General features: G+C 37.2%; 1 long non-coding RNA gene across 2 annotated transcripts in view; it reads left to right on the top strand.

Annotated features, from left to right (window-relative positions):
- LOC115519406 overlaps window positions 1-16421 on the top strand; it is a 48634-nt gene that overhangs the window by 13577 nt on the left and 18636 nt on the right. The window contains exon 1 of one of the 2 annotated variants that reach the window (XR_003970491.1): window positions 1543-1614. The exons of the other annotated variant lie outside the window; for it this stretch is intronic. This is a non-coding gene — a long non-coding RNA (uncharacterized LOC115519406). Of the gene's footprint in view, window positions 1-1542; window positions 1615-16421 lie in introns of those variants that run through there. 2 annotated transcript variants of the gene reach the window in all.

Genomic DNA, 16421 nt, shown 5'->3' with positions numbered 1-16421 from the left:
ACCCGCCCTCACAGGACTTTCCCTTTCTCCCACTCCAAATGATTATGCAAGAGTCAGGTTGCTCTTGACAATATATACTTATAAGAGCAAAATTCAGAATAAATACTTGGTTATTTCAAAGAATGAAATGAGGCATCTTGTCTCGCACTTTACCCATGAGTCAAGAAATTTATGGGCATGAGTATCAATATCATCTTCACCGATCTGAAATAAACTTGATAAGTTGTTCGCTGTTTCCTGGCTTCAGCTTTCTTGTTTGTAAAACAGATGATTGTGAAATGGGAAGGTTGGGTTGCCTCTGGTGACTGGAGATGTGTTATGGTGAGCAGCACAGGGAAAGTGTTGGGCGAAAAGATCACTGTCAGAGAAATCAAGAGATCGAGATTCTTGATTTTAGACTGGAAATTAAAGTATGGGAAGAAAAGGAAAGACCTGACTTTTCTAAAATATTCTGACACTAATCCATCTTATACTGGAAATGTTTTGGTGCTTCTTACTTAGTTTAAACATGGAAAGGAGTAAAAGAATGCTGAGAAAGGAATGGGAAGAAATATCAGAGATCCAGGGTGTTGGTGCTGGGGATGGGATGGTCAGAGTTACTGTCAATTCAACCCCAGGACTTTGCTCATATAGGCACCAAAGGATATTGTCTTCCTTGTTCGTCCCCAAGAAAGATAATTTTCCAAAGTTAAAGGATAAGCACTATATTTAATAGTTCACTAGATCTATTGGACAAGGGTTTATCCATCGCTTTCTGGGATAAATGTGTATTTTCAGCCAATATTATACTTTTGGGTGCTTATTTTCATAAAGCAGCAATTTTTTAATTTTTATAAGGGATAGAGAATTATTATCTCTGAGATGAAGCTAGAATATCACTCCCAAGACTGTCCTCTTCTCAATCCATCTTCCCCACACAAATTTAAATTGCTCAATGTAATTTCAAATCTTAGATTTAAAAATAAGAATACAGACTTCCCAGTCACTGTCTGCCTGAGATATTACTGCCTTGAGATGCTCAGAAGTCAAGAGAGCATGTTATATATAATCATTAGTTCATTAAGCTAGCCCCCTTTTTCCATAAGTAACAAACCACAGTGCCACTTACACTGTCATTCCATTCATTAAAAAAAAAAAAGTACTGACTTTTCATTACTATCACTGTGACAGGTTTAACATATTTTCTTACCTGCAGAAACTAAAGAGAGCATTTCTGACCATTAAGAATAAAGTCATCCATCCAGAACTGAGCTTTTCTCTAAAATGGTACTCGTTAGGCAATCCTCATTTGCAGGGAAGGAAATGAAAGAATTATATGACAGAGAGTGACCGTTTGGAGAAGAGAGACAGGAGAAACCCTACATTCAATGTTTAGGGGAAGTAATATTTGAGCTGAGAACAGAAGGGTAACAATGACAAATGGTCTTTAATCATTGCGCATTTAATTATATTCTAGTCATTTACATACATGAATTCACGCGTCCTGGGACTCGTGCTCCAAATTCTGCTTTAAAAAGTCTCTGCTCTTGTAGTTAAGTTCCATGAAGAACTGGAGAAAACCATTTCAGAAAAAGCAGTGGCAGGGGGAAAGTCTCTAAGCTGGTATGAAGTCAGGTATGTTGAAGAATGGGAAGAAGTCTAGAGTGGCTTGTATGGAATAAGCTAGGGGACAAAAAATATTATATATGGGAAAGTGTGTTGGAAACCAGAGTAAAGAATTTTGATTTTATACTTTAGTCTTTGGACTCATTATCTCAATCACTATTTTAATAATTTGAAAGTCAATTTGCTTCTAATTTGTACTCTATGCAATAATCCTGAGCATACCAGGACAATAGACAGGAGAGTTTTTTTTTTTTTTAAATCATAGTATTTTATGCTCAGTATTATACAGATAATTATTGAGTGTGAGACTCTTTAGGTAACAAATATTTCTACTCCTTAAAATATCCAAGTGTAAATAATTCACCACATTGAATAATATCATTTCCCATAGTCCAAACCAGGTCTATTGACCACTCCAGCAGATTGTTGCTATTAGGTGCAATTTCCTCCTAAGGCATTCAAGAAAGTATAAATATTTAACATCTTTGAGCAATTTGAGCAATCATAGTTTGCTCTGATATTAAAAATGCAATAGCAATGAAAAGTCTTTCTAACAGAATACAAATCCAGATCTAAATAAATGCAGCATTCTTGTCTATAAACTTTTCAGGAAACCGTGCACATCTTCAATGGCATTGTTTCAGGTTAGGCTTGTCCTTTTAACACACTGAGTCTCTGTTCGGTGATCAGAGCTGTCTGTCTAGCATTTCATCTCACTGGGAAATTGGCTTCTGGGTTTGATCACACTTCACAAGCAATGTCCACCATGTAAGCAAGGACAAAGCTCTTTGTTGGTACCGAGGTTAACATTCTAAAATACCACGATAGGTAGAAACAGAAATGACTTTTATTCTTCTGTGTAGAATTAGAGAGCTGAGTTCTTTTAGGATGATGGAGTAGATATTTTGGAAGTACCAAATCTTACAAGAATCCTCCTTGACAGAAACAAAAGCAAAAATTCAAAACGGAGGGTAGCCTAACACTTAGGGTATTAAGAACACATGAAAAAGAAGATTGACCATGAGGTTGGTGAGGATTGTTTTGGGTCAGTTACTAAGGAAAGGACAGAAAAAACTTGATTCAGATGTAGGTACTAAGTGTTTATTATTTGAGTCCAGAAATGGATGGGAGTGGGTAAAAGGGGATGTTCCCTCAGTAGGTTGATGTTTTTGGCAACATTACAACTGATGTTGCAAGAAGGGAAATAGTCTCAAGATGAAAATCTCTTACAGGTTGGCATTTGCCCAAAACTGTAATGTTGACAGGGAAGTGTGGGCACACCCAAAAACATCCTGATTAAATTGCAGGTGTTGTGCAAAAGCAAGTGGGAAGAGCAAATATTTTATAACTAGTAAGCAGATTTTGGCAGTTGCCTTATATATAGTGTGTGAGATTATAAAATCTTAAGGCACAAGGTAATTGTTTTATATTTCTGTTGTAAAAGAGAGTTTTGCTCAGAGACTCATACACTATTTGATTTGGAAAAGACTTTTCAGATCATCTCTTCTAATGGGCTTTTTATTTTTTAGCAGAAATAACTCTTTTCAAATAAAATTTTAAACTGAGCTCTGCTAAGGGCTCCAGTGTGGCTCAGTTTTAAGCGTCCAATTCGTAGTCATGATCTCCAGGTTCTTGAGTTTGAGCCCCACATCAAGTTCTGTGCTGACAGCTCAGAGCCTGGAGCCTGCTTCAGATTCTGTTTCCCTCTTTCTCTACCCGCCCCTGCTCGCACTCTGTGTCTCTCTCTCTCTCTAAAAAATAAATAAACATTAAAAAAGCTTAAAAATAATTAAAAAAAGTAAATTGAACTCTGCTATATAAAAACAGATGGGGGCACCTGGCGGCTTAGTTGCTTAAGCATCAGACTCTGATCTCGGCGCAGGTCATGATCTCACGGTTTCGTGAGTTCGAGCCCCACATCTGACTCTGTGCTGACAGCATGGAGCCTGTCTGGGTTTCTCTCTCTCCTCTCTCTCTACCCCTCTCCCACTTGCTCTGTGCCCCCTGCCTCTCCAAATAAACATTTAAAAAAATTAAAAAATGAAAACATGGTATTTTATTAGTAAAAATGACCTTAGAAGTTTAAATTGAACATATTTATTCTTTATATAGTGACCAAATGGACCTAATGGAGTTGTTTTGATTAATACAAAGGCTTGGAATCAGAGCTACTGTGGGGCACTTGTGATTTCATGAAATCCTTAGCTTCTCATTTATTTTAGGATTTTTGTGTGTTTGCACATGATTAAAAAAGTCCCGATTTCCGCAGACAGCTAGCTGCAAATGGGAGGTTTCAGCAGATCCCTTTGTAATCTCAGGATATTCTTGGAGGAGAATCTTTTATCCTGAGGTCCACTCAAAAATGAGTCAAACTGGAAACACAAGTTAATGCATTAGTGGTTTCCAATGTGCTGACATCTGGCATATAACTCCTTGGAGTGTTCTAAATATTGTGATATTTAAAATGTTTCCACACTCCTTAAAATGCAAATTGAGTCCAATATCTGTTGAGCCCTTTCCACAGAAGTTCTTCCACAGAAACCCAGGGCTCAAAAGTTGTTAGTGGTGGTGTGGTAATTATTTCAGGCTTTCCTGAACTGAAGTGTGTGCAATCCAGCAAAATAAACAAGCTTAACACTGTTAAATAAAATAATTCATGTTCTAGTGAGGAAATGTCACAGTCGAAACTAGACCCTGAGCCTCTTGACTTCCTTCCTGTTTCATGTTTGTGGAGAATGAATTGAACACAATATAGTAATGGTTCACTTATTGTCAGTTTTATTCACTTAGCACTTTAGTTTTATTCATGAGGATATGCCTTATGGGCTCCCATTCCATCTTTTTAATAGGTGTTTCACCGGCTAGATTGAAAGTCCCTTGTCCAAAGGAACTAAGCCACATATTTTTTTATAGCCACCAGTGTCGTGCGTGTAGAGTAGGATATTAGTGACCTATTGATTATGCATTCAAGAACGATATGAACTTATTCTCATATACACATCTATTATTGATAATTTAGTTGATGGTGAAGTGTTCTGTTGATGTTTCAAGCTGTACCATTTTCAGTGCATAGATGAATCTGTCCACAGTTTTGTTTAAAATTTCATGTAACATTTTTATGTACTGTTAGTGAATTAAAGGGGGATATACTGAATAACCACTATGTCCCCAGCAATTGGTATAATTCCATGGACACAACGGTAAGTCTTTTGTGCAACTATTTCACATATCATAAATACAAACAGGTGTTCAGTGGAAACCATCATGCCAAATTAGCAGCTATCATTGTTGAGTTTGACACTAAAGTGGGTTTTTAATTAGGATGATTGGTATTTTCTCCTTCTTTTACTTGGAATGGTAGCATTCAAAAACTGAAATATCGTCAGGTCTGGTTTTATGTTGTGGGAAGATTAAAATTCCTTCTTCGGAAACATCCTGGCTTTGTTTCACATTATTTCCTATCTCACTCCTCATGGGAGGGTTATTACCCATCCAAGTAGAAGACCTGTTTAGCTCCTTAATGTTCATAGCAAGATTTCAATCTTATTTTTTTTCTAAAATGTTAGATTGAACTCAAAAACTTGATGTTTTGTAGATAAAAAATAATTGAAAATTAGCAGTTTCACGTGGTTCCACCAAGTGTATGACTTCAACTGAAATCAAGTTGTTTGCTATCCAGCTCTTATCAAAAACTCTATGGATAAAAGTGATAATAATAGAGGTTTGGTTTAAAGCAGAGGTCGACAAACTTTTTCTGAGAGGGCCAGTTAGGAAATATTTTAGGCTTTGTGGGTCAGTCTATAGCAACTACTCAATTCTATTGTTGTAGCATGAAAGCAGCCATAGACACAGAGCAAATGAATGGCTGTGGCTGTGTTCCGATAAAACTTTATTTATAAAAACAGGCACTGGGCTGAATTTGGCCTGGAATCATAGTTTGCTCACATCCTTGGACCATGTTCTTTCGGTATGAATTGCCTTTGCAGAATTACCTTGTGGTGGTTAGCTTTCCCGGGGGGAGGAGTTGAGAAACAACCATAAAAAATTCTTTATTACATTTGCTCTGGGGATGTTACACAAAAATATTATTCATATGATTAGCCAGCATTCCACCTAATATCTAGCTAATCCCTAGAATAATCCCTAGCTAATATCTAGGTAACGATTTGTTTCTTCTCTTGCCTAAATGGTTTTTATGATAATAAAACTCTGGCTGTCTCCCTTTTTTTGCTTTTGTTACCAGGAATATCAATACCAAATCCATGCGTCAGCTACAGCCACTATGTTGACATTTATGTTCTGTAGAGGTGAAATTCCCTTCTTTCTTATAATTAGCCTTGATCTGACTATATATTTAAATTGAATTTTCCCTAACTTTAGAAATTTTGAATTGTAATCTGCTATTCTCTTGCATGCTTCTTTGTTGTGAACAGGCTCAAATTCTTCTGGATCATGTTCGAGAGTAAACATACAGAGTAGGTACCCGATCCATGCTCATATCTGAAAGTCAATTTCCTGTAAACTTTTAGTATCTAAGGTACACAAGTATATACTATTGAATTATTTTAATCCAACAAATAACTTATGCATATATATTCTTCTGCTCTCAAGAAGTTTATAGCTGGTTGGGGGAGACATACATATGAACAAATAGTGACAAAGCTACAAGATAATTGTCCTAACGGAGGTACATGTACCATGCAGCCTGGAGCTCGAGTTTTAGGGAATGATGCTGTTGCAACATCTTCCTCCTTGGCGCGATGAGACCAACTATGCCAAAACAAACCTTTTGTGAATAGTCATTATTTCTTATAGAAAAGCTTAAAGGCATATAAGTAAGATGATGCTTGATGTTTTGATTTCCTGCCTTAACAAGCTCAAAACACTCTTCTACAATTAATTCAGAACTTATGATTTATACTTTAGAAAAACATTAATTTCAACCAAGTTTTATTAAGTGCTTGTTAAAGACATTAGTTCCTTATATCTAAATTAATCCCTGAGCATTTCAAGGGTTTGAGTTGACATTTCAGTCCACCAGCTTTTTTCACCAGGAAAGCCAAGATATCCCTTCGTGTTATTTGAGACTCACAAGCAAGGATAGGCTGGATGCTTAAAAATTCATAAACACTATTTTAATGACATTAAAGCAACTCACCATACAAGAAAAATATTATTTATAATTATTCTGTCTCAAAAAATTATTCTTCTCAGTGAGTTAAGCTATTTATTTAATTCATACGCAAAATATTTCAACACTGTTAAAATTATAGTTTATGTTGTTTGTGTTTAAGCAACTAAACATCAGATTTTTTTCTAAACCATACAGTTTTACATTTATAATTTTAGTATCTAAAATTTATTTCCTCACCAAATATTTACTGAACACCTATTATGTGCTCAGTATATAAGTTTCTTGGCTTCAAAAAGGCTACCTCTTCATGGGAGAAGACAGATGATAAACCTAGAGACAGATTCTTTTTTTTTTTTTTTTTTTTTTTTTTAATTTTTTTTTCAACGTTTATTTATTTTTGGGACAGAGAGAGACAGAGCATGAACGGGCGAGGGGCAGAGAGAGAGGGAGACACAGAACCGGAAGCAGGCTCCAGGCTCTGAGCCATCAGCCCAGAGCCTGACGCGGGGCTCGAACTCACGGACCGCGAGATCGTGACCTGGCTGAAGTCGGACGCTTAACCGACTGCGCCACCCAGGCGCCCCGAGACAGATTCTTAAAAAGATGTAATTAATTGGTGATTACAGCTATTATAAAAATAAAACACAGAAATGAGATAATGAAAAACTGTTGAAGAATGGTGGTGGGTGGTAATCTCTCAAGGTCTCTGTAAAGAACAGTAAGAAGAAGGCAGCAAGTGGAAACCTAGCAGGGGGGAGCAATTATTTAGAATTTATTTGAAATTCCTTATGGTTAGGAAATAAAGTAAAAATTTTAATAAAAGCCATATTGCAAAAAATCCAATTCTATGTGTTTTTTTATCCTCTTTGTTCTTACCTATAATGGGAAAGATATCTTTTAAGAAATTATCATCAAGCCCCCTGGAATGATGATATAATTAAGTTGGTTTTCTTGCACGTGCTTCACAAAAGGTGAAGACCTAAGCCTGTTCCTTTGGAGAACTACCACAGGTTTTATCTCCCAGGATAGAGCCTGAGGCAAAGAGTTTCACAGCCTTGACCTTCTGGAATGTCACCAGAATGGAGTTAAGGAGTATGGATGTATGGGGAGAGTTTGGAGGGTGATTTAAAGATCAAAGAAAAATGAGGCAGGCAGATTGTGGGAAATGAGGCTCCCCACTCATTCATGTGAGGCTATTGACTGAAAGATGACGCAAAATAAAAAGTTGACATTAGAAGTTGCTCTATCCTTTTTCTACAAGCGTGTTTATGCTCAGTGAACAGAATGAGAACGTTCTCTATCTGGTAATGGACTATACTTGCATGACTGTCCAGATAGAGGTGTGAGAATTCGGACAAACACATGGTTAAAAAAAATTAAAATGCCTTTAAATTTTGTTTCTTAGAATAAATGATGAGAATTGAAATTTCTAGGTCAATTGGTATTGAGTATGTTTGTGGTTCTTAATATATGACTACACTGTTTTCACAAAGGCTATCCTGTCCAATATACTTAGCCTTCCATGAGCATCATTTAAGGTTTATCTTGCCAGCCTGATATTAACAATTTTTTTTTAACGTTTATTTATTTTTGAGAGAGAGAGAGAGAGAGAGAGAATGAGCGAGGGAGACGCAGAGCGAGAGGACAGAGAATCTGAAGCGGGTTCTGTGTTGACAGCAGTGAGCCCAACGAGGGGCTCAAACTCATGAACTGTGACATCATGACCTGAGCCGAAGTCAGACACTCAATTGACTGAGCCATCCAGGCACCCCTTGCCAGACAGACGTTTAAAATACAATATAAATTCTTGCCTGTAAGCACTGTATTGGAGACTGATTATTTAACTGGCCATCTGCTGAGTCTGTCTAAAGGCACATGCTGAACACCTTCATGGATGATCCAGTCTAAAACCCACAATAGAGCATGTAGCTTCCTTCCCTGGGGCAGCCCTCCCTGTGTATGTGGCTATTCGACCAGCCTGTGGATCCTGTATCTTCCCTGTAAACAGATCCTTAGCTTCTAGGTAACACTGGCAGCCACTCTCTGGAAAACTCCTACTACCACTCCCACGCATTGGTTAAATCCTTGATTACTTCCTGTGTGACTGCAGAAGGAAATCTTCACTAAGAGAGTATCAATTGTCTATTGCTACGAATTACCCAGAAAATCAGTGGCTTGCAACAAACAATAAGCATTTATTTAATTCATGAGTTCATGGGCCAACAAGTTAATATGGATGAGTACTCTGGTCTCTGTTAAACTTGGTCACATATGGCAGATGGCTGGCCGTTAGCTGGGCATGACTGAGCAGCTGGGCTGCTTTCCTTCTCTAGCAGACTATCATAGGTGTTTTCCTTGCATGGCAAATGTACAAGAAGTAGAGGAGCTTCATAAGAATTTGGGTGGTTGGGAGAGGTGTAACCTGACTTTGAGGCCTCTGTGTGATTGATAAACAATTGTCTGTTTTTCAAGGGGATCCTTTAATATAATTCTAGACTCCGGAGTCAAAGTCTGTGGATTCAAATCATGGCTCTACTAGGCACTGTGTGTCCTGGGCCAAGTTATTTAACCCCTCTGTGCTTTTGTTTCATAATTTGTTATCTGGGCATAATACCAAATTGTACCATGGTGGGTTGTTGTGAAAATTCAATTAATGAACATACGTAATATGTTCAGAACAATGGATGTAATATGTTCACATAAAAATGCTAAGGAAAATATTACCTGTAAAATACTTCTCTCGTATATCACTTTTATTGGTTTCCTCAGAGATCTCATTGCTTGGAAACTCAACTCTATTTCTGTTGATTTAGACCAGATCCTTCAACTGTCTGCTTTTGACGTCCCTTCAGGGCCTCGGCTTCTCCCAGGTCACCACCCTGCTGGGTGGCTCCACTCATTCAGACATCCTTTTGTGTGGAGTACATTCCAAGATGCTGTGGCACTCACAGTGTGCACTCAGAGGGTCCAAATTTGTGCCATGGCACAGTACTCTGAGAAACAAAGCTTTGGAAACAAAGCTTTGTGTCTTTGTTCTATTGTTAAGCAGTCCATTCTAGCTAGCCTATTTTTCTTTAGCTTTTCTAGCAAAGCCACCTGAGACTGACTTTTTCTCTTAAATCTTTCTGCTAAGGCTGATCCTAGAGCAGGTCAAAAATACCACGTAAAGAAGGTGTGGGATGTTGAGTGGGGGAAAGAGAAGAAACCAGCCAGGTCCCAGGTCTCCGACACAGGTTTCACAGCCCAAGTTAGGCCTACAGTGGGAAGAGGAAACAAGCTTCATCTGGGATAAAAGTTTGGATCTTTGATGTCATACTGAGTTGGATCTTTTTTTTTTTTTTCAAAGTTTATTTATTTTTGGGACAGAGAGAGACAGAGCATGAACGGGGGAGGGGCAGAGAGAGAGGGAGACACAGAATCGGAAACAGTCTCCAGGCTCTGAGCCATCAGCCCAGAGCCTGACGCGGGCCTCGAACTCCCGGACCGCGAGATCGTGACCTGGCTGAAGTCGGACGCTTAACCGACTGCGCCACCCAGGAGGCCCCTGAGTTGGATCTTAAAAATTCATTTCAGTTCCTACTGCAAGCAGGCTCAGGCTTCATATGCAAGAATACACTTATTTAACAAAATAAAGCATTATCATCTAATAGGAAAAAGACCCTCACATTCATGGTCACCAGCTTAATGCTAAGGTACAAGGGCAACTTTATCGCCTGTCCCCCAGTTTCCACTCTCTGGTCTTCTCAACTGGTTACTTAGTCACCTCTCACATAGTAATGATGGGAAAACAGGTTTCAACCCACAGTTTTTGGAAATCACTTAGCACCCATAGCCATGGTAGTTTTGGAATTGTTTTGGATGAATTGTATTGTTGTATTCCTTATATGAAACTGGGATAATGTGGAAAGTTGCATTTAAAAACCCTATTTCATATATATGCGGGTGTTTTGTGTTTCATTTTGTAGGTTGGCGTTTGCATCAATATTGCACAATTGCATTATTTTGATTGTTGAAACCATGGGTTTTATAAGATTTCTGCTTTGTGTATTTCTCCATGTGTAAATTATGTGTGTTTCATCCATTATTGAAATTTTCTATGCACACGTTAAAAATTTAAATAAAAACTTACAAATGAAAGAATTAAATAAACACATTACTCATTTGATTATCTCAATCTTAAGGCATTTTCACTTCTGACTCCAAATGGCTGGTGGGAGAGAAGATAGATGTCTCCTAGTTTAAAGCAGCAATCCCCTGCCATACCCTACCTTACACACACAGTCTCAGTCCTAGAGGGATAATTGTGAACTCTGAAACTACTGTTTTTAATTTTGGGGGGGTTAGTAGCATATCAGTGATTAAAATGTTTATATGACTAGTCCTTGATGTATCAATTTTAGACATCTATGCACAATCTGCTATGGCAGCTAAATCAACCTCTCACTCTTTGCTTTTCCCATCCCAGTATAGTTATATTATTTTTTTTAATTCCTCTATTTGTGAGTTTGTAAGTTTGAATAATGTATCTTAACATTTATACCTTATTCTATTGATTCCTGAGTTTTGACTTTGAACGATGAAGGTTTTAGCCTCTCCATTCTTGCTTTCATTTCATCTCATTTTTCGCCTCCTCACTTCAGTCAGTCATGGGTAATTTTTACATTGTCAAGGTAATTGACAACATTGTCAAGAAATATTGATAATACCTCTTTATTATTTTGAGACCATAGTTGAACTGTTAGTACACTGTATATGGGATGTATTGAAACTTCAAAAGCTGTGGAGACCAGGCAGGCATGCGTTAAAAACTGGTAGACTTTGGCGAGCTGGTGAGTGTATGCTGAGTGTTGTTTGGATGAAAGTGAACCCAGTGATGCAAAATATCCCGGTATTTTAAGAGAAGCCTGATAATCCAGATTTTTATGTGAAATCTTCTGATTTGAAAATGCTGAACCTCATTAAATTAAAATACACACACACACTAAGTCAAATAAAACACTTCTGCTGGATGGAGCCCATTGGGCTACCAATTTGTGACTTCCGGTGTATAAATTGTGTCTAAAGTTTATAAATAAGTAAATGTTATTCATATTTTTATAGTTTTCAAAAATCATTCATAGCGTATCAAATGCTAATTTCCATTCTTTTTAATTTTTTTTTATGTTTTATTTATTTTTGAGAGAGAGAGAGAGAGAGAGAGAGAGAGAATGAATGGGGGAAGGGTAGAGAGAGAAGGAGATTGAATCCGAAGCAGGCTCCAGGCTCCGAGCTGTCAGCAGAGCCCTACTCAGGGATCAAGCTTGTGAGCTGCAAGATCACAACCTGAGCCAAAGTTGGACACTCAACTGACTGAGCCACTCAGGCGTCCCTAATTTCCATTCTTAAATAGATTTTTTTACCCTTGCTTTTCTTAGATTCTAATTTATATTGTCTCCTTTTCATTAAATACTTAAGGTCTTTCAGCTTACTAAGGAAAGTACCAACTTTAAGTCCTTATTTTCTCTGGGTGTCTCTGTTCCATCTAGACTGATCTTTTAGCTTTTTGCAGTTTTCATCCAGGTACTAATTCTTGGTTTAGTTTTGGTTTGGTTTGTCTTTTGTGTTGGCATAGTTCTCCCATTTTTTGGCTTGAAGTTTTTCTTTCTTAGATTCCTCCCTTGTTTTCATGGAAAACATCCTTAAGTAAGTGCCTAAGAGAGGATGTGTAGGAAGTAAACATTTTGAGTCTTTGTATGCCTGAAATGTTTTTATTCTACATTATATTTGACTGCTAGTTTGGCTAGATATGGAGCTGTAGGTTTAAAATTATTTTCCCTAATTTTAAAACCATTTTTCTTTCATTGTGACTGCTGTTTTTTAAAGTGTTTTATTAACTACTGGCTTTCAAACATATTAACATGTATAACTTTGCAATGTTTTCATTATTTAAAGAGAATAAGAAAATATAATCATTTATATTAATGTTAGGAGAAGAAAAGCAAATCTAAGGAAAACAGAATAAAGAAAATAAATCCAGTATTGCTTTTGTGAAATCTGATAACAGTCTTAGTCCCATTTGCATTTTTCTTTATATAGAAACTTTTAGGATTTTCCTTTATCCTTCATGTTCTAAAAAAATTTATCATGATGCATCTAAGCTGGAGTGTTTTTCCTTTCTTGTTTGAGGCACTTAGTAGAAGCTTTTTACTGAAATGTTCATGTTCTTAGTCCTGGAAAATTCCTGTTATGAGTCTTTTTTTTCTTAATAATTTTAGTCCTTTTCTTTTTTTTTCTTTCTGATTTCACTTTATAATATTAATGGAAGCTGCAGTTTGAATGTCTTCTGGAATAGTGAACCTTTATGAAACTGAATCTAGGAAGGGACTCGGTTTTACTTTCCCATTCTATGTTACCTGTTTTATAATTGTCTGTTTTCTTCTCTTGACTTTATTTTCTTCATTATGTACATGTTTAGAAAGTCAGTAAGACTTACTTTTAAAAATATCAGTCATCTCCTCAACTCCTCTCTAGCCTCAATTTTCATTTCTAAGTTCTCATACTTATTACTTCTAGTATTTGCTTCCACCATTCTAATAACATGCTTACAGTGACTTTTTTTCCCTAAAATGATGCTACTGATTATTTTTTTTTACCCTGAAGCCAAGGATTTAACTTTGTGATACATGCCTCTCCCCCTCAATAGAAACACTTTTTCTCCCCCATTTTCCAGATAAAATCTTCTCATTCTTTCACATGAAATCAATATTCAGTGTTTATATTTTTATAACCACGTAGACTTCATTCACAGATGAACTGGGCAATGGACTCTCATTTCGTTTCTTTTCCCATATAAATTTTATTTTTCCTGGAGTCATCACTGTCCAGCTTTTTTCTTTTTGTTTCATTTTCCGAGTACCTATCTCAATTCAACTCCAAATTTTTTCCAGATTATAAATCCTCTCTCAGTGCATTCAAATTTATCAAATAATTTCTCGGTTTCAGTTAAGAGCATTGAAGCTATCCCTCCTGGATGGGTAGATTTGATGTTCCCTAGTCTAGCTGCACTGCTTTGTCTTTGGGATCCCCCTTCATCATCACCATCATGGAAATTCCCTTCAGCTCTCTCCTGTGTTGGAGACTGTTTCCTGGTTCCCATCTCTTGGTTCCTCTTTCTTGGTTTATCCTTTCCACTAGTTCCAGAGAAAAGGAACATGGGAACTACAGTTTTGAAACCTTTCAAGCCTATTACCGCTCTTGATGAATAATTTATCTCGGTATAGACTTCAATATTAGATGTCATTTCCTCTTAGAATTTTCAAAGCATTACTTTCTCACCCGGATTGTCTTCAGAAAATCAGGTCTGATGTCATTTTGATTCTTGGCTTCTGATCTGCTTTTCTTTCTGGAAAGATCTGAGATCTCTTCACTCTTGGTATTTTGAAGATTCATGATTTTAAACCTTAATGTGGAGTTTTCTTTATTGTATTGAGAATGTGATGGACACATCACATTCTTGCCTCTTCTTTTCTCCATTCTTTTTATCTAGAACTTCCGTTGGTTAAATATTGGGCATTCTGGACTGTCTCTCTTGTCTTCTGTTTGTCTTTTGTCTTACATTCTAGATGGCTGTCTCCACTTTACCCTCCAATCCCACTACTGCATTTTAAACTTCTAATATCAGACTTTTCATTTCAAGAGCTCTTTCTTGTATTCTTAGTGTTCTGTTAAAACCAGCATCTTTCTCACTGTTCCATGGCTGTAATATCTTTTCTTATCTTTCTGTAGATATTTGTTTGGAGAAGAATTTTTCTGTCTCTACCCTGTCTCATCCCTCCCAGTCTCTTTTACTGTTTGTTTTGGTTGCTGTCCCTTATGCTCAAAGTTTTCCTCAAATGTCTTGTGTCTTCTGGGTGTCCATTCATATTTACGTTTAATGCACTAAGAAGCTGTCTGGAATCTCTGATGGGCTTTATTCCAGCATGATATGATTTGGATATTTTACTGGGCAAACCACAACCATCAATAGTTGTAGATCTTTTCTCACAGTCTGGTCAGCTGAAAATTTCCTTCCCAGGGATCTAATTTGGATGCTGGTGCATTCTGGGGACTGAGGACGGGAGAGGGACCCCACTCTTTGATATGTCCCTTAAATGCTTTATTTTCAGAATGTCACTTTGACTTCAGCCGTTCACAGTATAAGATTGTCCTGCTTTAATCCCTCTAAAGAATAGTTTTCCTTGGGTGGGGAAGGGAAACTTCTCTGGCTGAGCAGTTTGGGCAAGGTGAACCTGGGCAGGGAATGGGTCTAATTGTTTTCGGCTATGATCCAGAATTTGCTTTCAAATCTGTTTGAGCCACACCTCTATGTCTCTTTTAGATAAAGATGTCTTTGATTTTGAAATGTTCCAGGGTTCAAGCTTATTCCTGACTTTATTCCACTGCTGGCATATGTTTAACTTTTCCCCTTTTTAATGTTAGTCATCTTCGTTTGTTGGCTTCATAGATTCCAAATTTTGATGCTGTCATTTTTTTCTCTGTCCTCATTTTCCTTGTAAATTTATTGCTTTTTTCCCCTTCCATATCTTCTGTGAAGATATCATTCTAGTGAAGTGTGGGAAAGGAATGAAGCTCAAAATGTGTCTTTGGGGCGCCTGGGTGGCTCAGTTGGTTAATCATCCAATTTTGGATCAGGTCATGAACTTGTGGTTCGTGAGTTCGAGCCTTGCGACGGGCTCTATGCTGAGAGCTCAGAGCCTGGACCCTACTTCGGATTCTGTGTCTCCCCCTCTTTCTGTTTCTCCCCTGCTCACACTCTGTCTCTTTCTCTCAAAAATAAATAAAGATTAAAAAAATTTTAAAAATATACCTTCAAATTGTCATGTTCAAACAGAAGTCTTTTATTTATTTATTTATTTAATTAAAAAAATTTACATCCAAGTTAGCATATAGTGCAACAATGATTTCAAGGGTAGATTCCCTGATGCCCTTTACCCATTTAGCCCCTCCCCCTTCCCACAACCCCTCCAGCAACCGTCTGTTCTCTATATTTAAGAGTCTATTATGTTTTGTTCCCCTCCCTGTTTTTATATTATTTTTGCTTCCATTCCCTTGTGTTCATCTGTTTTGTATCTTAAAGTCCTCATATGGATGAAGTCATATGATATTTGTCTTTCTCTGATTGACTAATTTTGCTTAGCATAATATCCTCTAGTTCCATCCACGTAGTTGCAAATGGCAAGATTTCATTCTTTTTGATTGCCAAGTAATACTCCACTGTGTGTGTGTGTGTGTGTGTGTGTGTGTGTGTTTGCGTGTGTGTGTGTATCTTCTTTATCCATTCATCCATCGATGGACATTTGGGCTCTTTCCATACTTTGGCTATGGTTGATAGTGCCGCTATAAACATTGGGGTGCATGTGTCCCTTTGAAACAGCATATCTGATCATCCCTTAGATAAATACCTAGTAGTGCAATTCCTGGGTCATAGGGTAGTTGTATTTTAATTTTTTGAAGAACCTTCACACTATTTTCCGGAGTGGCTGCACCAGTTTGCACTCCCAAGAGGTCTCTGTTTTTAATTCAACATTTACCTTATGGGATATCAAATTTTGGGAGGATTTTAAACTAACAAAATCTACAAATTCCATTACTTTATTATAACTACTTCAAAATTTATTGTTCAAAAGCTTACATATTTTATAAT

The sequence above is a fragment of the Lynx canadensis genome, chromosome B4 (assembly GCF_007474595.2).
Source record: "Lynx canadensis isolate LIC74 chromosome B4, mLynCan4.pri.v2, whole genome shotgun sequence".
Lineage (NCBI taxonomy): Eukaryota > Metazoa > Chordata > Mammalia > Carnivora > Felidae > Lynx > Lynx canadensis.
The sequence above is the reverse complement of the archived record's forward strand: the minus strand, read 5'-3'. Positions and strand labels throughout refer to the sequence as shown.